Source organism: Mustela erminea, chromosome 8 (genome assembly GCF_009829155.1).
Source record: "Mustela erminea isolate mMusErm1 chromosome 8, mMusErm1.Pri, whole genome shotgun sequence".
In the NCBI taxonomy this organism is placed as follows: Eukaryota; Metazoa; Chordata; class Mammalia; order Carnivora; family Mustelidae; genus Mustela; species Mustela erminea.
In genome coordinates, this window is record NC_045621.1 from 35381363 (window position 1) to 35407698 (window position 26336).

General features: G+C 41.5%; 1 protein-coding gene across 6 annotated transcripts in view; it reads left to right on the forward strand.

Moving 5' to 3' along the window:
- The window catches only part of RHBDD1 (rhomboid domain containing 1), a 123649-nt gene that overhangs the window by 35359 nt on the left and 61954 nt on the right, over positions 1–26336 (forward strand). The gene's annotated exons all lie outside the window — the stretch shown is intronic.

Genomic DNA, 26336 nt, shown 5'->3' on the forward strand with positions numbered 1-26336 from the left:
AGTTTCTGTGTTTGCTTTTGGTCTGAAATGTTCTGATGGATTCCTTTATGACACCTGTCAAATGTTTTAATTTTACTGCTTTTTTCAGTTGATAGGGCGGACCAATAGCTCATTGTTTTAGAACTTGATATCTCATTCAACTGTAAGGAGGGAGTAACTTGAGCAACTTTGAATTAAATCTTGAGTGAAAACAGAATGTTAGTTTTTCTTGTGCCTTTGCTGTTGGGGTTCTTGTTATTTTTTTAAATTTTTTAATTTTTTATTTTTTTAAAAAAGATTTTATTTACTTATTTGGCGGAGAGAGAGAGATCACAAGTAGGCAGAGAGGCAGGCAGAGAGATGGGGGGAAGCAGGCTCCCCACTGAGCAGAGAGCCCAATATGGGGCTCGGTTCCAGGATCCTGAGATCATGACCTGAGCTGAAGGCAAAGGCTTAACCCACTGAGCCACCCAGGCGCCCCTGGGGTTCTTGTTAAATAGTGACCTGCATCCATGTCTGTGCCTTGCTACCCCTCCCCCCACAACTTCACAATTTAGCGAAAGAAACACATACTAACAACTAACTGAAACAAAGCAGAAGGCAGAAATTTTAGTTCGATAAAATCAGAGGAACAAAAAAGGGGGATAATTAACTCTGATTTGAGAAATCAGGAGGCTTTGCAGAGGGGAAGGTATGTGCATCGAGTGTTGGGAGATGCCATGGGAATAGAAAGAACAAAAACCAGGAAGCATGGTAAGTTTAGGAAACAGCAAAGAATCTGCCCCCAAACACTGAGAGTTAAGGCTAGCAGTGTTCCCTGCATGTGTCCTTTGGTACACTAGTTCCTGAGACGCTCCTGCAACAAGATTCCCCAGTCAGCAAACACAGCACATGTGTAGTTTCTGTGCTCCAGTCCGTTGGCCACTCGGCACATGAACACCTTTTGAAAGGTTTGGGAAATTACTTCAGAAATAAAGAAATCAGGGTAACCAGTTAGTTTTCCCAGCTTATTCGACGACGGCATCTGTTTGTTTAGCACTCACATGAAACAGTCTCTACAGAACAAGTGTCCTTCAAGGTACATTCTATGAACACCCGGCTCCAGAGTTAGGATGGCAAACTGGGAAGCAGTTTCATGGATTCCGACCTTGCTTGCTGAGAGATGGCTTTAATTTTTCTTTTTTTTTAAATTTTTAAATTTTTTTAATAAACATATAATGTATTATTAGCCTCAGGGGTACAGGTCTGTGAATCGCCAGGTTCACACACTTCACAGCACTCACCATAGCACATACGGCTTTAGTTTCTAATGAGGTACAGCCATGAACTGACCTGTGGCTTAGGAAAGAAGACCAGGAATTGGAATTGTCTTTCGATTTAGTGGTTGGAGTCTACGTGAATGTTGACCTAAACTAGAGAAGAAACCAGAGACCAGAACTAGTGCAGGGTCTGAGAGGGAACACATGGGGGAGAGGTTGCTGAGGCCAATTTGATGGCCTTTGGGGGATAATAATAATGACTTTCCTGTATGGGGGACTTCCTGTTGGCCAAGTGCCATTGTAAGCTCTGTGTCTTCATTACACCTACTTTGTGAGGGAGGAGTAATTACTTCTCTCAGGAGATGAGGAAACTGAGGCATAAACATTGTTTTAAAATATCTTACTGAAGTTAGTCAAATACCAGCTACTAAATGGGATAGGATAGTCAATGAAGTTAAGCTTCAGCAATCAGGTCTATGAATTCAACATATAAACCAGTGGTTCTTAAACTTTTTGGTTATTAGACCAACTTAGGGTCTTAAAAATTATTGATGACCCCAAAGGGCTTTGGTTTATGTGGATTATATCTATCAATTTTGATCATTCTGGAAATTAAAACTGATTGGGACGCCTGGGTGGCTCAGTGGGTTAAAGCCTCTGCCTTTGGCTCAGGTCATGATCCGAGGGTCCTGGGATCGAGCCCCGCATTGGGCTCTCTGCTTAGCAGGGAGCCTGCTTCCATTCCTTTCTCTCTGCCTGCCTCTTTGCCTACTTGTGATCTCTGTCAAATAAATAAAATCTTTAAAAAAAAAACCCTGACACTATTTTAATATTCATAATACACTTAAAATCATAACCTCATTTACTAACGATAATTCATTTAAAATAATAATAGTAAGCCTAATCCAATAGGTATTCACATAAATAATATTTTTTATGAAAAATAAGTATATTTTCTACACCACAAAAAGGGAGATGAATGGCAATAGAAGTTTTCGCAAAACTCACTGCTGGTTAGCTTAATAGAAAAAAAAATCTGACTTCTATATTTGCTTCTCCAATTAATCTGTTGAGCTACATCATTTTGCTGAAAGATAATTTGGCCTTACACAGATGTATGCTTGGAAAGATTAGGAGAGAGCATTTGAATAGCCTTTTCAGATAACTGGATATTCTTTGTACCATATCAGTACTTGGCAAGTGGTACTTTCTTAAAGGCTAAGGGTCTATGGAACACACTTTGAGAACTGCTGCTCTAAGCTCTCATGCTGCCTCTCTAGTCACACGAAGGTTTTGTAGCTCATATGAAAGGAAAGATGGTGATGTAGAACCTGGACAAGGAGAATCCTTTCCAGGGGTGCTTCATGCTGTCAGGGATGGGAGAGGGAGGGACACTGTGGGGTGTGTGAGAATACACCTAACCACTGAAACTGCTCAGTAACAACTGTCAGCATGAGCCATGAACTCTTTGTTCCAAGAACAATGGCTCCTTGTCCCTCTTATCCCAGAGACGGGCTATAAAATCTTCCTGTGTTCCCTGTGGGACAGAATTTTTTAGACTGCATGGAATGTCCTTGCTGCATTGAGTTCTCTTCTTCCATCTGCTTACGTTTTGTGGGAAGTCGCTTCTGGCATGTTTGTCTAAAGCACAACACAGGGTTTTTTTGTTTTGTTTTGTTTTGTTTTGTTTTTCCCCCAGCAGTACTGAGATAGGGAACACAAAGGAAGAGGACAGTGGTCAGCTGGGCTGGATTACGTTTGAATTTGAAGTGCCAGTTGACGCCCATGGGGGTCTACCTCCATGGTAGACTGTTGTTTCATTGCGTGGGAATGAGGAGTGAAGTTGGGAAGAACTGTTTGGAACATGACTATGACACCACCTCCTGTCCCATGTTCTTCTAGAACTTGCTGCTCTGCCATCCTGAGGTGGGGTCCAATTTACCTCCCCCAGAATTGGATGGATTTGTGACCTAATGTAATCAGTAGATGGCTGCAAAAAGGGCCTCCTCACTTCTGCGGCAACACATTTCTTGCCTGGTGAGCTGAACTCCTTGGTCTTGGGGTCCATATAGGAAGTCGAACTCCCCTGATTCCATCACAAGGAAATGGCATGTGCCATGGGAGTGGATGGCCTTTAGAGACAGCCATGAATTCACCTGACCTCGATGTTCTAAAGCAGAAACTGTTCACCCTTCTGTGCTCTTTCTAAATTCCTGAATGTGAGTCAAAGGAAATGCATGTGTTATGCCACTGCATTTGGGTAGATGCGCTCTGCGGAAGTTGTCATGACAACGATGAGTTGGATGAAAAGGGGAAAAATAGAATGAAGAGCAGGGAGTACAGAAGATGGTATTTGGGGGGTGGCAGAGGTTGGAGGGGAAGCAAAGGGCAGAGGTGTGGGGCAAATCCACACCCAGATGCCGTGCTGCCTTGAGTCAGCAGCCTTGGCCAGCAATAACCGGGCTTTAAAGCAGTGCTTGTCTACTGTGCGTTCTGACCCTTTAAGAGATCCTGAAATCAGTGTAGCTGGTCGCAGCTGATATTCAGAAAGAAAAGAAGGAAGTGGGGGTGGGGGGATTACTAGAGATACTAGTGTTGAATACAGTAAGGGTAGATATCATCTCAAGGAACTTTAGCTATATGTGTATGTGAGCCGGGTCAAATCTAAAACGTATTTTTATTGTGGGACCGTATACAAATTTCAAGAGGTACTGCTTCAAAGCAGCTACTAGTTGCTTAAACCAGAGCGAAATATGTATGTTCAGGAACAGTGTCATTCATTGTCCTCAGTGGTAATAAACTGCTGGGACGTTGGTGGCAATGAGAAGAACAGACTGTGATCACAGATTTCTATTAATTTATTGTCTTTCATTAGAACAAATACTGTTGTTCACGAGGCTTAGTAAAGGCTGTGCCAGCTCTCAGGATAGCTCTCTGTATATGGAAATATGGGCTAACAGATGTAGAGTTCACCTAAACCAAACGTGCTAGTCATGTTTGTTCAGTGACAAACAACATTCTTAATAAAATCCTTTGATAATTGAAGAAGGGGTTCTTTAGAGCAAAGCAGAAAATGAGGTAGAAGAGTTAACAATTTTTCCTAAATGAAAGCATAACATTCCTCTCTAAACTGTTCTAATGTGGAAGTATTTCCAAGAGCTTAGTAGAAAATAAAAGAAAACCCAAATGGCTACAGGGTCAAAATATACATTGGGATGGTTGTATATAAACAAGCAAAGGACAAATAAGTAATTCCAGCAATACCCAAATTAATTGTGCTGGGGAGAGAAAGCGCCTTCAAAAAATGGCCTGATGGATGAGCCAGAGGAGGAACTGTGGTCCCTTTAGGGTTCAGGCAGCGTTTGCACCTCATTGAGAGGAGAGAAGGATTCGTGTTTTTCAAGGGTAGGTTAAGTTGTTTTTCAAGAACTTACGCCAATTTCTTATATCATTTTTGTCTGCAGTTGACCTGCCTTCGGTATCATTATTTAAAACATTATCTTATATAAACTTATAATGTAGCAAAAGTTGTTTCATGTGTGTTTGTGTTTATGTGTGTACGTGTACATGTGTGCATGCACAAATCTGTTTATTCATTGTCTGGGATGACCATTTTCTGATGGGTTGGTGTTCTGTTGATAATATATACTTACATCTTTTGCTTGTATCTACCGGGCTGTTGAATTTTTCCAATAAGCTTGGATGACGAATGTTTATAGCATTAGTACTCTCCTTCTGTTTTATTTCATGGAAACATGTTTTCACAGACTATTAAGGAGAGCAGTTTGAATCAACATTCCAGGACTGTCCTGAGCAGAGTTTTCTGAAGTAGGGGAAGTTTTTCTTTTGCATTCCTCAGATGTCCATTTATACACTCCTCCCTCCCCTCTTTACAGGCTCCCATAAAGGAAAGTTCTATGAATCATATAAAAGAGTCAGTTAATTTGTCTGTCTCCCAGGAGGGCTTATATTTGAACAGAGCTCAAGGTGAGCGCAATACTTAAGCAAAGCATCGATTCCCAGGAGTTAGATTTTATGAGAAGAAACTGAGAAATTTCGAGGCAGGGAACTTTCTCTGCCATTAGAATTAGAGCTCTTTGAGGGAAAGGGGGTGTATGAATCATCTGTCCCGCTCTGGAGTCCAAGGCTGTGGACAGCGGGGAGAACCAGCCCTGCCCTGGACCAGTTGGACAGAGTGAACTTCAAGCTGCATAGGAGGCCCTGGGGAATGCAGAAAAGACAGTTTCGTCTGACTGCTGAGTTTTTTTCAGTTATTCTTTTCTAAGAGATCTGTGTAACAATTTCTTTTAAAAATTGGTTAATTGCATAAATAACTGGACTGAACAAAAAGCAGCACCTAAATGGAAGTGTAACGTAATTTCTCAGTTGCTAATCTTCTGATTGTCTGCATATTCATTGTAGAAAAGTTGAAAATATGTCATCGTTTGCTGAAGAAAACAGATTGCCCACGGTCCCCCACCCCGAGAAAACTCCTCTTGGCATCCATTCTATCACACACCGCCGCCCTCATACACAGGTTTTTCCCTACTTCTTCCTGTATTGTAAGCACGGTTTCTTCCAAAGCCTCAGTTTGAATGGCTGTGTCAGGATTCCTGTTGTGGGTCCTTGAGTTTATTTTCTCATTCACTAATTTTACATACTAATTTTACTACCTAATCGTTCAAATTACAAGTGAGGATGTCTGTCAGCGCATCATTTGCAAGTCTTGGCTCCCAGGCCTGAAGACATCCTCGGAGTCGATTCCCAGAAATAGAATCAGTGAGCTCAGGGTTTGAATTATTTTCATGGCTCTTTGTACATATTGCCAACTTGCTTTCTGTTAAGTTTGTTCTGCTTCATAGTCCGCTGACAGCATACGAAGGGGCCCATTTGCTGGCCAGCCTGAATTTTCTCTCTGTTTTTTTCTTTTTTAATTTGATATAACAAATTATTCCATTGCTGTTATTTACAACAGTTTTTTTTTTTTTTTTTTAATTAGGGAACTAGGGAAACTTGTCATTTCCTTTTCAGTAAGTTGTGTTTTGTTGTGTGTGATTTGTCTGTGTCTCTTACATTGTTTTCAAGAAGCTGTGTGATATTACGTATCATGTGGTTCTTATTAGATTATATACTAAGAGACCTTAAGTACCCAGTACAATCTTATGATCTATAAATAATAACATATAACATATAAATAATAACAGAGACAGTGGTTTATTTTTGTTTTTTTATTTTTTTTAAGACTTTGTTTCTTTAGAGAGCAAGAGCTGGGGGGTGGAGCAGAGGTAAAGGGAGAGAGAATCTCAAGCAGACTCCATGCTGAGCTCAGAGCCTGACTGGGGGCTCCATCGCATGACCCCAAGATCATGACCTGAGCCGAAATCAAGAGTTGGACATTTAACTGACTGAGCCACCCAAGTGCCTCAGTGTTTATGGGGAATTTCTTTCTTGCTGATGTTAATGGATAGAGATATTTTCTAAACAGTAGCTAAGAACCGAAAGTCTTTTACAACAAAAATAAATGATACGATGGGGTATTTGGGGGAAAGACTGAAGACAGGTTTTATTTATTTATATATTTTAAATATTTTTTTTAGAATGGCTTTAGATTTGCAGAAAAATTGTGAAGCTCTACAGAAAGTTCCCATAAAATCCACACCCATTTTCTCCTAATTTTGACATCTTAACATCAGTATGGTGCATGTCTTACAATTAACAAGCTAGTATTGACACATTATTAACCAAAGTCCGTACTTTATTCATACTTTCCTAAGGTCCTTTTTGCATTCCAGAATCTCATCTGGGATGCCATATAACATTAAGTCTTTGTATCTGCTTAGATCCCTGGGTCAGTGTAAGCTGCCATGACAAAACACCATAGACAGGGGGTGTAAATAACAGAAATTTATATTCTTACAGTTCTAGAGGCTAGACATCCAAGATCGAGATGCTAGCATGGCCGGTTTCTGGTGCAGAATCTCTTCCTGGCCGGTGGATGGCTACCTTCTCACTGTGTCCTCACATGATAGGAAGAGATTGTGTCCCTCACAAGAGAGGGACACAAATTTAATCTTCTAAGGGCAGTAATGCCAGCATAAGGGCCCCACCCTCATGACCTCATTCAGACTACCTCTGAAAGGCCTCATCTCCAAATACTATCACGTGGAGATTTAGGGTTTCCACATATGAATTTGAGTGGGGGCAAAATTCAGTCTGTAGCAGCTCCTCTTGGTGGTGATAGTTCTGATTTATTTATTTTTTAATTTTTAATGAAGAGTTGTAAAATATTATTTCTCAATGTCTGTGTATATAAACATTAACTTCCTTTCATTTGCCCTCATGTGATTCAGAAGCAGTGTTCAGCTGGCCACTAACATGATTTCTAAGCAAGTTTTATTTAGGTGTGTGAACCCATATTGTTTTCTGTAATTGGACAGTCTTGCTGTGCTTCCATTTTAAAATGTATATGTCATCATAGAGGGGAGTATGAGAAATTTCCATCCCAAACAGAGCTCACCAGCATAGAAGTTGCCTGCTGTCTGTAAATTAGTCAGACCTTGTTTGGGGCCTGCTTTACCCAATTGTCTGGCTCAGAATAACAGAGAAGAGCAGTAGGTAGAAATAAGGAAGCAGCTGGTTTTCTAGTTGACATAGAGTTGTCTGGAATAGGGCTCCCTACCTAGGTTGAAACTAATTGGCCATCATGCTGTGATGTAATTGTGGGTGTGCGCTTGGTGGCACCTACCTAATCTTAACTAACTAGGCTTGCTAATGATCAGCTCTGGTGACTTAGTGACAGGTGCAAGACGTGGGTTCATGGTCTTGGATGTCTCCAGTAATGATGCTGGGGTACTTTTAACAATTGAAAAGTTACATATTCTGTGCTCAAAGGTGATATCACTGTGTGCATCTTATTAAATGGAAGAGCTCTGTGTAATATGTCTTATCGAAAAAAGGTGTTTTTTAATATCAGAAGTTAATTACCAGATGTAGCAATTATTTCAACTTGATTTTCATTTTACTAGTTTTTTTTCATTAAAAAAATAATGAACTCTGTGAAGCATAGCTATTTCCCTTTGGAGTATTTAGAATGCACTTTGGCCTGTTTGGAATTTTTTTTTTTTTTTTCAGGAGTCACTATTGGAGATAAATGTTATACAATTAAGTATTCACTCTCAACTAATAAGCTGATAAATCACATCTCTGGAGATTTCTGATGTATTTACTGAATTCTTCCCTGTTTCAGTATAGGAAGGAATGTTTTTTTATAGAAAGTTCTTTACATTTGCTAATTTCCTCCTTCCTCTTCTGCAGTCTTAAGTGATTTTTAGTTAAAAGTCATGGGAGTTAAATAGGCAAGAGGACTGTTTTCCATTTACTTTCAGGTTCGATTCAAATTATGCAAAATGAAGACAGTCGGTGCTATGAATTGAAATCATTAGTGCATCAATTATTCTGTGATAACCAGCTGAGAATAGGCTGCAGCCTCCTTCCATTTTAAAGTTGACTTCTCATTAGCTTATGTGAGAGATAAAATAATTTCATTCTAATTTATCTCTCTTTAAATGGACATTGTTCCCCTCTGTATTTGAGAGGAGAGTGTTTTAATTTTGTAGTCATTTATAACCCACAGGTCAAATAAAGAAATTTTATTTCTAGCAATATATGTCTCCTCTATTATTTATGTCAGCATAGTTCCTTTATTCTAAGACACACTTTTTTCCCCCCTACATCTTTTTGGGACCAAATAGATCACAAACATAGTAAAGATACCATCAAAAATCAGTAGGGAAAATAGTTATTGAGCAAATGGTCCTTGAAGAATTAACTACTTAGAAGAAACCAAAATTAGAGCTTTACTTCACTCTACTTCAAAACAAATTTCTTATAGATTATGTTTAGAATATTTTGAAAAACATGTAAAAAAATGTCTAAGAATATGGGAAGGAAGAGTTTCAGGTTTTGAGTTGGGAGGAATTTTTTTTTTTTAAGATTTTATTTATTTATTTGACAGTGAGAGGGACAGCGAGAACAGGAACATGAGCAGGGGAAGTGGGAGAGGGAAAGCAGGCTTCCCACTGAGCAGGGAGCCCAAAGGAGTACTCCATCCCAGGACCCTGGGATCATGACCCGAGATGAAGGCAGATGCTTAAAGACTGAGCCACCCAGGTGCCCCGGGAGTAGATTTCTAAGCAGAGAAGCAATGAACATAATGTCAAATGAAGTCAAAGCAACACATTTTTTTCCAGTTCCTAATAGGTTATGTGGCAAAATAAAAAGTATAAATTAGGAAAAAGGAGGTCACTTTTTTGTGATGAATAATACTGTAAGAAAAGTACAGACAAATTGAAAAAGTTCATCTACAGACAGTTGACAGAAAAAAACATCAGTGGCTAATAATTGTATGTCATGAACATTGTTAACCAAATAAAGACAAATTAAAATAATAAGCTATTTTACTCATTAATAAGATTTAAAAACTATCACTGTTGTTGATGATTTGGTGAAATGGAAGTATACATAAACTTATGATGGGATGCTATATTGGTACAAACTTCCTGAAAAATAATCTGATGGTCTGTATAAAGAGCTATAAAAAGTTTATACCTTTTAATTTCATAACTGTCCATCTAGGAACCCTCCCAAATTATAAATAACCAGGAATACAGAAAAAGATCAACATAAGTATACTTATTGTGATGAAGTATTGGAAAATTGGAAGCCAACTAAATGTCCAACAGCAGGTAAATAATTTAATAAATCATGATGCAATAGAATACTATACAGCCATTAAAATGATACATTCAGAGGTTATTTTGATGGAATTAAATATTGGAAACGTTAGAATTATACTTGAAAATCCTCGAAATAAAGATAGAAAATGGAATGCGATGTATTATGTATAATATGATTTCAGTTTTTTTCTTTATCTTTTTTTTGCCTAAATTCTCCATACTGAGCATGCATTATTTATAGTAGAGAAAAGGAGTTATGAAGATACAAATGTAGAGTAGCTCATTTTCATGAGTATCTTCATACTGTCATCAATCTTAACTTACTGGTCTCCTGTAAATTCTAGGAGGGCAAGAATATCATCTGTCTGTCCCATCCACAGCTTATCCTCAGTGTGTGAGATGATGCCCAGCACATCATAGTTACTCAGTAAATGTGTGTTTGTAGAGTCAAGTGTGGGGTGGCTGGCCCAAGTAAAGACAAAAGGCAAAGTGTGAATAGCCGAGTTATTGCTCCATCTCTAGAAGTGTGGGGTGGGTAGGAAAGAAAAGTCAGATTGGAAATCTGAGTACAGAGCTGGAAGGCAAAGTCTAGGCTTCAAGTGAGAAAAGGGGAAACAACCTTCAGAAGACTGAAAAGGCAGGTCAATAGGTGAAATACCCTGTGACATCCCACACAGAGACCAAGGTACCTGCGTGAGATAGACGGGGTTGTCTAGGAACCCTCCAGGGCTCCTTCAATCAGCTCTGGAAAGAGGGAGATTTCATAGGCCATATTCTTTGATCACAAAGTAGTAATAAAGACTTTAAAAACTAAATAGGAACCATAGGAATGTACAATCCCAATAATCCTAAGCACTTGGAAATTTAAATAACTCCCTGATTTAAGAGGAAATTAAAAAAAGAACTTTATGAATTATCAGAGAGAGAGCACTCCATATCAAATCTGGGGGCTATGGCTAGATGATGTGTTTTTTATAATACGCCGAGAAAGTTTACGAAATAAGTAACTTAAGCCCTCCCTTTAAGAAGCTATGAATGGAACAAATAAAATGTTAGAGGAAAGTAAAGATGAAAGCAAAATTTAATAAACCAAAAAAGGGAAATAATGATAGAATTGATCATTGAGGAATCTTGTTTTTGAAAAGACAGATCAATTAGGCAAGCTTGTGACAGGTTTAAATAAGAGATTTAGAATTACTTGAAACAGCAGATATGAAAAGGAGTGGAAGGATTGGTGTGGAGGAAGCTAGCTCAACTTCTGGAAAGACCTGTGTTTGAGGGAGGATATCTTTTTCTGGTTTGAGAGATCCCCCGGTTTCTCTATGTGTGTTTTCATTAAAGTTTTGCAATGGTATTCTTAAACCCAAATTTTCTTCCTAAGAGAGAACATAGAGATTTTGTGATCCAAGGAATATTTAATATATAGTTTTTTAAGTCTTTGAGTTCCTCTGATGTATTCCAACTCCCGCATCACTGTTGCATCCAAGTCACAGAGTTGATGAGCTCTTACCAAGAGAACACTCATTTGCAGAATCTGTTTATCCAGGACTCCTGACCCTGTAACTTTGGAGGGAGAATTTCCACAGTGTAACTGACATTGAGCAGATTTTGATGAACCAGTTAATTTAACTTTGAGGGTGGTATAGGTTCACTGGATGATATATACCAAGTGATTTGAACTCTGAACAGAGGGTCACATTGCTCCCTTTTCTCTCAAGTGATTTTGTGAAGTGTGATACACCAGTGGGTAAAAATATCTTAGGACTTGCTAACGAAAGACAGTGTGTGCAGAATCTGCTTTTCTAGCACATATTTTTATAGATGTTGAAAATGCTGTTGTCAAACAGTATTTTAAAAACTGTCAGGTGTGTGTGTGTTTTTCAAATGAGTTTTAAATAATTCAGTACTTATCCAGGTGGCAGAAAAACGACTTTATAAACTTGCAATGCTCTTTTGTACTGAATGTACAAGTAGAGTCTATAAATTAAAAATGAACACTATCCAATCCACCTTCTTACTAATACCCAGTGTAGTATTGATGGAAATTTGCTGTTATTAATGTTTTGGGGTTTTTTCTTCCCCATTAGAGAATTACCTTAAAGTCATTTCGGCATAGATGCTACATGTGTTCATGGAGAGAAATAGGTTTCTGAAAGCAAGCCTTGTCCGGTTTATCTAACTTGATGGTGATTCATGGCAGCCTCTCTCCCTCTGCTTTCCTCCTGTGAGCTGTGGAATGAGGGCAGAGTAGACAGGAAGGATGGTTTGCTTAGAAGAGCCCCCTCCTTTAAAAGTCTAATTGTCTGAGAAAGTAGGGGTCATAGATTATTATGAATCTTACCCACCTTTCTCATGGACTCATAACTCAAAACTTACTTTTCTCCTGATCTTCCTGTACCCAGTTTCTTCTTCTAAGGAGTGACAAGCCAACTGTTTATGTGAAAAGGCTGGATGGAACACACAGTTCTTGCAGATGAAGAATTGTGGCTTTTCTGAAGCAGAACAATTTTCTTCGTCATCATTACAAGTGTTATTTGGTTTCTTTTTCTCATTTGTGTATTTTGTACTAATCATAGCGGTATTATTCATGTTTAGGAGTTATCAAATCTGGAATCTGATATTCTCAGAGTTAGGAATTCGATCCCTTTCATGGCAAAAGATTTAAGGTGCATTTGCAGGGACTGGGAGCCACCAGAGTCACAGCCGCAGAAAATGGAGGGTTATGGTTAGGCAGTAGACACAGGGATGGTGAGAGCCCCTGTCTTGGAACGTTAAGTTGAATGCTTTTTGCATTGTGGCAGTCATTTTAAAGATTTGATGGAAGAAACAGTAAAAGTTCATTTAAAATTCATAAATTCCACTCCAGTGTTTCTCTGCGTACACTGCCTGTGATTGCTCTCAGGCATCTTGAGCACGCTGATTATACACTGTTTGACACACATTGTTTGTAACGTATTTCGAGTGCTGGCAGCCTGACTTGTCCTGCGTCTGATTCATCAGCGCTGTTGTTCGCGGTACGGGTGGAGGTAGATTGCCTAACTGATGAGAGAGGGGTTCTGCATGTGCTCTGTATTATTCCAAGTTCTTCCTCATAGGACTTCGTCTTTAATGATGGCTAAAGTCTGGGTTTCATAGATTTTTGCATGTTAATTTGAGTTGAGTTTCCTAAGGTCCAGCTTAGGATCAGTGGTAAAAAGAAAACTAGATGGGGAATGAGCAGCAAAAGATCTTAGAAAATAGTTAAAGGAGAGTAAAATCACCTGGTAAAATAGAACTTTGGGTAGATTTGAAGAAGGTGCAGACTCTTTTTTGAAAAAGTTCACTGAGGAAGGCAACTTGGAAATCAGAGAATATTGTTTGGTTTTCATGGAAGTACCTTGAGGGTCAAAACGTGACCCATAGTATCACTAGACTTACATCACATGAACAGGTATCGGGTTCTCAGTCATAGTTTTAGAGTGTTGCTCCCATTGTTCCTCGCTGCAGATTATACATCCTAGTTAAACTTTCTCAGACTGAGCATCTAAGGTAAGGACGGGCAGAAGGTGTATCCATCTGCGAGGGCATCCTGGGGATGGATCCGTCCTGGAGACTACCTTTCTGCACACATTTATTGACTACCACTCCCACTTTCTCCTGGCTCTCTACTTTATAACCTTGGCCCTTGGTTTTACTTCTCTAAATCTCAGTTCCTTATCTGTGAAATGGGACTAATAATAGTACCTGTCTTATGGACTTTCTGGGAGAATTTAAAAGATACCCTGGGGAAAGCCCTGAGCTCAGTATCTTGTTCCTCAAAAGAGCTACCCCCACTTCAGTGCCCCTGAGTTGTCTTCTGTGGGTGCAGGAAGAATAACTGAAGCTAGTCAGAGCATGTCAAAGTCTTTAAGAGCTGTTTGAGTCCCATAAGCCCCTTGGAAGTACGTGCTAACAACTTACTGAATAAAATATCTGTCAATTTCAGAGAGTTCCTTAATGGAGCAAATAGTGTTTCTCAGTTAAAAAGTGAGATGTTTGGGCGCCTGGGTGGCTCGGTGGGTTGGGCCACTGCCTTCGGCTCGGGTCATGATCTCAGGGTCCTGGGATCGAGTCCCGCATCGGGCTCTCTGCTCGGCGGGGAGCCTGCTTCCTTCTATCTCTCTCTCTGCCTGCCTCTCAGTGTACTTGTGATTTCTCTCTGTCAAATAAATAAATAAAATCTTAAAAAAAAAAATGAGATGTTTAAATTTTTTTCTCACATTTTGCTTGATACCTACAATATGTCAGGCATTATATGGAATACTTCTATATGTATTTTCTGTCTGAATCCTTGCAATGTCATTATTATTATTTCCTGCACATGAGGAATAGAGCTGTATCTTATACAAGGTTGTAGGTTCTGAGAATTAGTTCAGTGATGTGAACGTCTGGATTAATAATTCTTCAATGTGGTGACATTCTTTTGACTCTATTATTGGAATCATCAAGTCCCCCATTCCACCTGGAGTCTTAGCTTACACTGGGACTGAGACAGTGCATCACAGAATTCCCCTTCAGACTTGGAGATCTGTTGGTTCTACATTGCCTCTGTCACCTTTGGACACTTCCATTGCAATTCCTCTAGTTATAGTTTAAAGAAGCCCAGCTCAAACTAACCTGATCAAAGGAAAGGACCTCTGTTGGCTTACATAACTAAAATTTCCAGTGGTGCAAGTCAGCGTTTTAGAGACATGAGATATGGTAGAATTTGGGTGGGCAAGCAAGGGCATCAGGATTTTGTCTCTTCTTGTGTTGGCTTCTGTGTTAGTTACTTATTGCTTGTAATACATGCTAAGTGTAGTGGCTTAAGAGAACACACACTTTTTATCTCATGGTGTTTGTGGGGCAGGAGGTTGGGCATGGTTTATCTGGGTCTTGCTGCAGGATTTTTCACAAGACTGCAACAAAGGTGTCAGCCAGCACTAAGGTCTCATCTGAAGGCTTGACCAGGGAAGGATCTGCTTCCAGGCTCTGTCCATCAAAGAACACAGTTCCTTGTGGGTTGTTGGGTTAAGAACTTTGCTGTCACCTGTCAGCCAGGGGCATACTCAGTTCCTTGCCACTGGAATTTCTTCATAGGTTAGCTCAGAGTATGGCAGGTTCCTTCATTAAAGTCAGCAAAAGAGTCCACTAGTAAGGCAGAAGTTACAGTCTTACATAACACAGGAGCAGAAGTGGCATGCTGAATGCCCTTTTGAAGCAAGTGGCAGGTCCCACCCATGTGCAGGAAGAAAGGATTGTAAAAGGTAATGAATACCAGGAATTGGGTCCTCAGCTCCCATCCTAGAATCTGCCCACCACAGCTTCATTCTTCACATGCAGAAGCTCTCCCACATGGAGGCAGAGTTGACCACAAGCTCCTGTCTTACATAATCTTAGGGCAAGTGGCAATTCTAGAGAAAGTAGAGCAGCTTGTCTCTTCAGCTTCCATAAATGTACCTGGAACCTACCAACAGGGATTCCTGGCTGAACACGTTAGAAATCAATTCTGGCAAACTTAACCACAAAAGGACTAATTGGAAGGCTATTGCTTTCTAGAATTGTTGAGAATACTGAAGCACTGGGATGGAAACACCTGAGAGAACTGGATGGACCCCAGATACTGCTTCACTGGTCTCTTATCACTAGGTTCTCAAGATTCAATGCACGGTGTATCTCCTTGGGCAAGTAGAGGCCCTCTGCCTGTGTATGAGCTGCAAGGAAGGGAGACGAGGGAATATCTACCTGCCTTGGGGCTCTGTTGGAGGTGGGACTATTTCTTTGACCATGGCAGTGCTCTGAGATGAGCTCATATGGGTCTCGTGGCTTCCACAGATGTTTAGCCTAGTAGGTTGCACTGCATATATGGACTCTCCTCTCCTAGGCTGTTTTCAAAACTGTGTTGCTGGTGGGACTGTGTTCCTCTGCCTTCTGGGCTTCCCAGCAAACCTGCTGCAGGAGCCTATGTGATCTCAATGGCACACCCAGGTCTCCTAGTCAGGCAGTTAGGTGGGGCATTCCGAGTCAGAATTTTGATTCAGACCAGATTTAACCACAAGTAGAATTTAGTTTTTCTGAAATTGTAGGCTAACTTTATGATCCAGTTTTGTTTCCCAGTCTTTCTGTTAGATCTATGGATTCGGGGATTACCTTAACTCTTTACTGTTGTCATCTTTGGCCATGTGTATATGACTTTCTTGGATATGTGTTTACACTAACTGAATTATCGGGTTTTTATAAGTCCAAAGAACTTGTAAATCTTTTGAAGTAATCTCACATGTTTCCTTGCATGAATTTTCCAAGTCATACTTACTCTCTTGCAGCATTACATTAGAATATAATAAGACCAAGTTACCAAGAAGGGAAACAGATGTCACTTCTATGGGGTAACTTGTAGGGTAAAGAGTGTTCCTTATACTGAAAATGTTTTTCTTAATGGCCTGTTATGGCAACTGTACTCTCACCATTAGAATTTGACCTTTGGCTGAGATGAGTAGACCTCAACACATTAAAATCACCTAGGGAATTAACAAAACCAGAAAATAACCAAAGAAAATAACATCAGGTTCCTATGTCTAGAACAGTTTTGAAGACTTTTCAGGGGTGGAGTCCAAGGAGCTTTAACTTTTAAACCTCTTTAAGAGATTCTCATGTCCAGCCCCCTAGCAAGGGCAGCCCGTCTACTCATGTTATGGTGGCTGGGAAGAATGTGTAGAAGTATTTCCATGGTTCACAGTTGAGATCATTCCCTGCTGCCCTTTCTTCCTTGTGTGTCCCTGTGATGACCCCTGTTAACCAAGGTCATTTATGCCAGTCTCTTCTTGCAAACTCAGAGAGCCCTGCTAGCAAAGGGCCATGGAATTTCCCAGTATCCACACTGCTTCTGCAGACCTCTCCATAAGACTGAGCTCCCAGGAATATCTATTTGCTTCATAACAGTAGCACATGTTAAAATCAGGCTATAAACAATCCAACTTCTCTTTCATTTTATATTTACTTTCTGGAGGTGATGTGCAAATAATCATTCATGTGGTATCCAGAAATATTTTTGTCTATAGTAATAGCAGATGGCAGAGCATTTTTCACGCGCCAAGTTGCATTCACTCTTCCACAGTGCAATGTGGAAGTGATCATGGCCCCTTTCAAATATTCTAACTCCCCATGTGCCTTTCAGTCATGGTGGGAAGTTTTCTTGCATATCAGTTCAATATGTTGTAGATTTACTTGGAATCCTTGGAATTTGTACATAGTATAGTCACATGGGAAGTACTTTGAAAAGAAATATTTTTGAGGCCTAGTGAGCTAAGGTCATCCATTCAACAAACATTTAATAAGCATTTGCTCTGTGCTAAGCCAGTGGTTTTCCACTGGGAGAGGTGGCTTAGTTCCTACGAAGGAGTTTGGAAATTTGCTGGGTTGTGTTTTGTTATCATAATGATTAGTTGGGATGCTACTGGCATTTGGTATAGAAGGGTCAGAGGTCCTAACTGCCTTACACTGTGCAGGACAGTCGCCTACGAGAATGATCCTACATAACTCCCCTCTCCCCACATCTGTTGAGAGAACATTTATGTAGGTGAACAAGCTGTTTATGACTATCTGAGCCTAAAACCTAATTATGCTTTTCATATAAACACAAAGATGTGTGTGTGTGTATGTGTGTGTGTGTGTGTGTGTGTGTGTGTGTGTGTGTGTGTGTGTGTTTTCTTGGCATGGATTTAGTATACAATGATTTTTTCCAGGAAAATTGTAAATTGAATTGTAAATGTAACTTAAGGGAAAATGTACTTCACTCTTTTTGGAATCAAAAGTTATTTTCCCTCACATAAAGTCTTGTCACTGATGGAGCCCTGCATGGGGTCTTTGAGTCACAGAAAGCCCAACTGTATCTGTCTGAATTTATTCTCCCAACCTACATCCAGATTCCATACATCAGGGTAAGCAAAGGATTATTTTCTGTGTCTTCTGGTGGTATTATGTGTAAAATCATTCCTATTGTTCCATTGGATCACCTGTGAACATTTTTCCTTACATTACAGCTTGGGTATTATGTTGAGTTGAGATTGTGTTTGTGTATGTGTCTGTGTTTTAAAAAGGATGTGTTTATAAATTCCATTTCAAGAAAACCAAGGGAGCATTATGGCTCATTGGCTTGAGCCATAGGGTTGAGGGCCATTAGATTATGCAGCAGGGCAACTTGTAGATAGGTCAGCAGCCGAGGGAAGACCTGGAGGCTAGGCAAATGCAGAGGAGACTTTGCAGAAGCCAGAGGATCACCCCCTACCCTGTTCCATGGGAACAAATGTACTGGCCAAGAGTATGACTGGGGAGGCTGTTTTGCTAGGGCTTAGCTGGGTGGAGTGGCGGGCAAAGGGAGTCAAGAAGACGAAAGCATAGCTTTTGCAAATGGCTCAAGCTTGGGGGGCAGTAGGGCTGGGGGCTGGAGTAGAGAGCTAAACCTAAGGGGCAGACAGAGTCATGTGGAGGATGCAACAGGCCTTGCTTGTGTTTTATTTTATTGTGTTTTATTCTTGCTTGTGTTTTATTATTGGTAGCACTGGAGAGCTACCAAGAGGCTTATGGGTTGGGAGGAGACTTGCTCATTAGTAACAAGTGGTTGTCATAGCCATGAACCTGAACTGGGCTGGAGCAGGGCAAGGGGGTCTGAGCCAGGGAGAGACCTGAGCTAAGACCCTGGCACCTGGGTCAGTTAGTGAAGGTGCACCTTGGTCCTGAAGCTGTGTCAGACCCAGGCTTCAGTCCCAGGTAATCTAACTCCAGTTCTGTGTTCTCAAACACTCGCCTGGATTACCTGAGAGGCTGGGGTGTGCGTGAAGGTGCACGCCACATGGAGAGAGTTTTGGCACGTGATAGCTCCTGAACAGTGAATATGGGAAATGAGGTCATGTGACATGTCTGGCAAGGAGAGGAACCCAGGCCTCACTTCTGGAATTGCGTTGACTCTTTTCATGTCCCTGCCCCAAATAAGTGTGTGTGTGTGGAGGGGTGTGGGTTGCTTATTTATTTTGCATGTAAAATAAAACTTACCTGTTGCTTTCAGTGTATTTGGCACACCTCTCATTTCGTTTTGAAAATCTGAGTAACCACAACAGACTCTGAAGAAACTGAGTAATCCTGCCGAGCTACAGATTTCATCTGGAGTGCTATTTAAAAACACTTGCCGGTGCCAAGTGGGGGAAAGCATTCTTCACGATTTACCCTAACAACAACAAAAATATTTAGATTTATCCACCACTGATGAGCGTAATACTGGTTTTTAAATGATGGCCTTGCCCAGTTTCTGTGCCCTTTATATTTGAAAAATAATAATGCAGTTACTAAAACACTAGTATAAGAAATTTGGAAAATAGGGGAGTGTTACCCCCCCCAACACACACATTATCTGTGCTATTTTAATGTATTTCCTTTAAATCTTATTTTTAGGGGTGCCTGGGTGGCTCAGTGAATTAAGCATCTGGCTTGAGCTCAGGTCATGATCTCAGGGTCCTGGGATCGAGCCCCCCATCTGGCTCCCTACTCAGCGGGGAGCCTGCTTCTCCCTCTCCCACTCCCCCTGCTTGTGTTCCCTCTCTCACTCTTTCTCTGTCAAATGAATACATTTTTTTTAATGTTTTTTAAAAATCTTAATTTTAGATACATGTGTGTTCGTATGTGTATAATGTGTTTTATGTTATACACATAAAGATATATTATAGTGTATACAGATAGTCCAGAAACCCAATAAAGTGAGATATGAGAGCAATATTTTGAACCATCCTTCCCCTCGATTTCTAACTTAGTACCCAACTACCTACTCAGTATGATATTAGATGCCTTTACTTAGTTGTCTTGAAGGTATCTCTCCATAAACAGATCAGTACCAAGCCTTGTATTCTCCCCACCCAGGCCTCTCCTCTTCCTGGTCTCCCCCATCCCAGTAACGAGTTCCACTGTCCATCTTGTTGCCCAAGCCAGCAGCCTAGATTTTCTCCTTCCTGCACCCCCCACGTGGAGTCCATCCTAGGTTCCTCCCCTTCCCTGCACCCCCCATGTGGAGTCCATCCTTGATTCTCCCCTTCCCACACCCCCTCACGTGGAGTCCTTCTGCAAGTTCTTTGATCTCTGTTGCCTGAATAGACTTGTCCGCATTCACTTCTCTCTGCCTCTGCTGCGACCGCCTCCTCCTTCCAGCTGCCATCATTCTCCGCCTGAGCTATGTCAGCCTCCTTGCTGGTCTGCTCCACTAGCCATCTTGCCTCTCTAGAGTCTGTTCTCCTAGTGGACAGAATAGATCACTTTTTTAAAAAAAATTCTCCCATTAAAAATTCCTCTGTGGCCTCCTACTGTATTCAGGAAACAACCCAAATTCTTCTCCATGGTACATAAGGCCTATAGGATCTGGCTTTTGCCTATCTTTCCAAATTCATCTCAGGCCATAGGATGTCCTTACACTACCTCACTGTGCTCCAGTCACCTAAAAGACACTAAAAGAACTAAAAGTTCTTCCCAGCCTTGCAGCTTTTCCCTGTGGGAAGCTCCCCTCTTCCCTTTGGGCATGCAAACTCCTAATGCCACAGATATCACTTTAATTTAGTTTAATTGATTTATTTGAAAGAGAGAGAGCGAGCGAGCATGAGCAGGGGGAAGGAACAGAGGGAGAAGGAGAAACAGACTCCCTGCTGAGCAAGGAGCCCAGTGTGGGACTTGATCTCAGGACCCTGGGATCAAGACCTGAGCTAAAGGCAGGCACCTAACCCACTGAGCCACCCAGGCACCCCATATGGATGTCACTTTTTTTTTTTTTTTAAAGATTTTATTTATTTATCAGAGAGAGAGGGGGGCAGAGAGCAAGCACAGGCAGACAGAATGGCAGGCAGAGGCAGAGGGAGAAGCAGGCTCCCCGCCGAGCAAGGAGCCCGATGTGGGACTCGATCCCAGGACGCTGGGATCATGACCTGAGCCGAAGGCAGCTGCCTAACCAACTGAGCCACCCAGGCGTCCCTGGATGTCACTTTTAATGCCACTTAAGGAGCCATCTCAGACCACTCTAAGAAAAGTAGACTCACTTATACTCAGCACATTTTACAGTTAGAGAGAGAGAGAGATTGTGTGTGTGTGTGTGTGTGTGTGTGTGTGTGTGCATGCATTTACACATGTGTGATCCCACCAGATTGTAAGCTCCATGAGGCAGTGACCATATTTGTCTTATTTATGTAATAACCAGTCAGGAAGTATTTGATGAATGAACAAATGCTACCTTCTTGAACCAGCTCATGAAATTCTCTTGCTGCTGGGCTGAGGAGCATGGAATTGAGAGTCAAGGAGTGGCTTGGTGTCATCTGTTCTCTTGGAGGCTCTTGTGCAGAAGAGGCTTTTTCTCCCTTTGCAATACCCTTGTTTTTCTCCAAATCCTGTTTGTCTGGGACTCAAAGCAAAGTCAGTGGTCAGCTCCCAGCCCTGGGCTGGAGGTTGGTGCCATGCTTAATAAATCAACGTAGATATTAGAGGTTGCATGGCCAATACTGCAGTGCCTCCCTTGAAAGGAGGCAATATAATATTCCAATATAATATTGGAAGAGGGATAGTTTTTACTTCTGCAGCCAAAGGTGGCATGAACGGGATGTGCCAGAGAATGCGGTAAAGAGAAGGAGCGTATAGACCAAGTCTCTCCCACATTGGTATTGCCAAAGACACACAGTGGCATAGTGGTTGAAGAAAGCATCCAGGACAGAAACCAGATGGTATAAGAACAGTTTATCTTGGGAAGAAGCAAATCCTATCAAGGTCTTTCCTAGTAGCATGAATGTTCAAAGCCTGAAAACTTCTTACTATGTCTTGTTATTGTAATGCCAGTTTATTAAGACCATTGATTAAGATCCCCAAACAGTGCAGAACCTATGATCATGAAGTCCCTGCCTGGTATAAACTGCTTTTACTGAAGGAAATTATGCGACATATGATACAATAGACCACTTCTAGCCGACTGCCTCTTCCCTTACCTTGTTCGATTGCCTTGTCTAACACTGTGTCTGCATCAAGTTACGTCCTTAATGAGGCCATTTGCCCTGCATACACCATGAGATTATGTCTTAGATTAATACATTTTCTGCTTTCTGAACTATCCCTGAGATGGCAGCTTCTTCAGCTGTGGAAAGAATTTGCCATTTAGCAGAGGAGGACCTTTATAGCTTGTCACAGCTTTCAATCATAGCTTTCACTTTTGATTCTTTAACAGTGGCACATGGGAGCAGGAACATTTTGCATAACCACTTAGCTCAACCTTCCAAGTCGCCTCTGAAAGGAGCGAGGAGCAGTTTACGCTGGCATGATAGGAAAGAACACTCTGTACTGGTGTTAATAATATCTGCATATAGTTTGCATAACTGAAATCCACAATCATCTTCCCTCCAGCTTTATTGCAATATATTTGACATGTAACACACAGTAATACCTATAATAGCTTCATCTTAGTTTTGCTCCAAAATTACTTTTCTCCCATCACTGTCCCTTATAAGTAATGTGTACCAACATTGATTTGATTTTCACTTCTTGCTTTTTTCCTTTAGTCTTTTTTTTTTTCCCTACAAACACGAATTGAACCCCCATTCTCTATCCATGCTCTGTCTCTGGTGGTCCAGAGAACAAAAAATGACGGCCGAAGGTTTTTCTGAATTGTAGAAAAACACGAGACCTCAGATGGAGAAAGCATGGTGAATCTCAAGGAGGGTAAAGAAAATAAATCTACAACTGGAGTGACTGTAGCGTAGTGACAGTGTACCCAAAATAAGGAGAAGGTCTTAAAAGCCAAGAGAAAAGACAGATGAGTGACTGTCCAGCTTATATGTCTCAGCAGCAGCACTTGACCCTATACCTATCATTCAAGGAGGAGGCTGATGTAAAGACCTTTTCAGACATACAGAGAGTGGCAGAATTTTCTACCTCAGACTCGAACTGAAAGAATGACTAACAGTCAGGCTTTAGCAAGAAGGAGATTGAACCAGGAGTAGGTTATCCCAGTACAGAACAGTGGTGCCTCAGAGAGATTGAGCTCATTAATAATCATCTAAACAAAATGGCTGCCTCTGTCTGAGGATTTGAGGACCAACAAGATGTTTTTCCAACTGAGTGTGTAGCTACTTAGACTTTGTTGCGGAGGTTTGGAATTCTTCTGTGTGATGTATGATTTTCACTTCAGGCAAGGGTCTGGAATTCAAGCCATCCATGATCATCTTAAAATTATAGGTGACATAGTTTGTGTATGTGTAATTTTTCGCAGACAGGATTCATGGCTTTCATCAGACATTTTAAGGGGCTTAGAACCTGAGCAAGCCTAAGGACTACTGGATCAAGATATTGTCCCTGTCGAAATGAAATTACAGTGGTACCTGCCCCGAAGTTGAGGAACGATGATCTGAATTTGAATATTGGATCTCTGTGGCACTCTTGAGACCCCCAGACGAATGATATTTCTTCTCCTTGTCGTCCATCTGCGCAGTGCACAACCTGTGTGACTGTTCATGGGTACAGTGTATCTTACCAATCACAGTGAGGATTTGATTATAGCTCTTAGGATTTCTGAAGGGAGTCACTATTGAGCTCTCAGAAGAAATAAAGCTATAAGTGACCAATTTGGGGATATAATGATAGGTTTAGTGCTGCTGTTTTGTTCAAGGAGAGCGTGTTTTATGTAACACATTGTCCAGGTATGTGGGATGGGGAGGGGTGTTGTGTTTAATCACTCTCTCTCCTGATGAGATTTGATACTAAAACAACAATTAATTGGTGACCGTGCATAACTTGTGTTTTTGTAATACAGCCATAATGTATGCTAGAAATGTGCATTTTATATGTAATTTTACTTCCACATCTCTGCTTCTTCAGTAGTTACTTTTTGAGTCCCAGTGTCAGGCCATTTACTGCACGAATAAGGCCATGGGTGTAAGGTTGAATATGGTGATGCTGTCCCTGAGGATTACTTCGAATCAGGAGGGCAGGCCTGCCTAATCCTCAGTCCCAGCCTAAGACCCAGTCAGGTCCAGGGGAAGCCGCGTTCCTGAGAGCCTGCCACATGGGGATCAGCTGCGGGTGTGACTCAGAACAGTGTGCATGCTTGGAGGACAGCAGCAGGCTGTCCTGAACCACACAAACATTTAGGCTGTAGCTCAGGCACGGGCCTCCTCAGACAGCACAAACATCAAAACGCTTGTTTTCCGTGTATAGTGATGACCCTAAAAGCATAGTCTGCTTCTGAAGCCATTAACGGTCTTCCTCCGAAGCCCAGGCAGGGCCTCCTTGTGCCTCCACAGCACTGCAGGGGCAGGGATGAAACACCCTAGCCCTGGGACAGGGGCTTCCTGTCCTGCTGGGAAGGAGACCATCTGCAGTTCCATTTCCTTTCTGAAGACACGGTTGTCCCTTAGAGGGCCCAGGCAGTGGTTTGTCAAATGTTTACCAAAGGCACGGAGAAAGTTAATATGCCTCTTAAGATGGGCCCGGATTTCCTACTTCGTTGGTGGCATCTCCCTTGTTTTGTGTGTCATGTTGAGGAATTCTCCGTTTGGAGCAGATCATAGTCTCTTCTGTTTTAACAGAAGAACACCCATATACAGCTTAAATATAGGGATAAGGACAGCTAGGGTTTTGAAATGGGACTTCTGTGAAAATTTGGAACGTTGGGTGATAATGTAGTCTGGTCTCTGGACGGCCAGGTTTCCATCCCTGGTTATTTGCAATTACATTAGGACAATTAGATTCTAACTCAAACTTCTGCAGACTCATTTAGAGAGATAAGAAATTCATTTCACTGTATTGTACTCTAAATTGTAAATGAGGCTCAGGACTGATTGTTTAATAGGCTGGGGTTTTAAATTGAAATTTTCTCCCATGTTATTTTACATCTATATGATTCACCACAAAGATTGATTTAAAAATGATGCCATTTTATTCTTTTCAGTTAAATCGAGGTTACTATTTTAAAAAAAAAACTATTCTGGCTGCTTTTTTTGTATCCCTCAAACTATCACTTTCTTTGCCATTCCTAGAACTATTTGAAGAGTTTATTACAACCTAAAAATAGAGTAAAGTAAGCACAATTTTATTTATTTATTTATTTTGGGGGAAAAGTTGAAGAAGAGCACAGTTCATGCTATCCTTCCCTGAAAAATGGGAACCTGAGCATCTGATCCTGTGTTTCTATTATCAGGGTATACATACTATGAGGTAAACCTGTGTGATGAAAGGAATAGCTCTCTTGAAGGAATGACCGTGTATGTGAAGCGTGTATGTGCCTATGCATGGAAGCACACACACTGTCACTTGCCGCGTGTGTGGACTTTTGCAAGAGCTTGCCTGGGCAACAGTGGGTTTGAACTGTCCGATGGAACAAACAGCAGTGCCTTCCTGTCCATAGACAGCTGCCTCTCGTCTTTTGTCCGAAGTGTTCTGTTGTCTATTCTTTTCCAACTGGTCTTTTTGTTAGCTCTACAACAGGGACAATGACTTGCGGCTGTCTTACTTGTGCTTCTCCAGGGCCTTTGCTGCAGGGGAAGGGGAAGGGTGTTGGCTCTGATTCTAGGTCTCCTGGGCTGGGTGTGGGGGGTGGGTGGGGTCCTCTTTATCAGGCCCCAAACTCCATCCCTGCCCTGTCTCCCTAGGTTCTCTAAGTTGAAGATGTGGTGGGTTTAACTTGCCTTCAGTCCTGGGACACTTGGATCATTCATTCAGCCCATATTCAAGTGTCCCGTGCCAGGTGCAGCCCAAGGAGCGTGCAGCACATATGTGAAAGCTGCAGAATTCACTGTGCCCCAGGAGTTTACATCAGCTCCTTAATAACTTTCAGTTGCTCCCACTTCTGGAGTGAGGGTCATTTCTGCAAGCTGTGGAAGTATTCATGCACTTGACCTTATTTGTTTTTGCTTTTAGTCCCTAATGTAGCATAACAGATGAGTAAGAAGACATCATTGCTGCCCTCAGGGAATTTGTGAGAGAGACAGACTGGCAACGTGTAAACGTGTCCCGACCCAGCAGGCCGCAGACAGGCTATAGGAAATGCAGAAGCAGTGACTGGGGGAAGGTGGAAGGAAAGAGGGACATATCTTTGTGGCAGGGGTGCCTGCCATTCAGCTCCCCTTGTGGTCACCTGTGAGCATGGAGGGGGTCTGGCCATGGAGCAAGGAGATGGGCTACATAGGACATGAGAGTGTGAGAAAGGGATGAGCAAGGCCAAGTGCCCAGAGACCTCGACTGTAAGCAGACGGGTCACTAAGTGTCCCTAGTTGGCGGTGACATGACATCCTCACTGTTCTGGAACAGCTGATAGCAGAGTGTGGGACGCACTGATAGCAAGAGTTGGGGGCAGGGAGCTCGC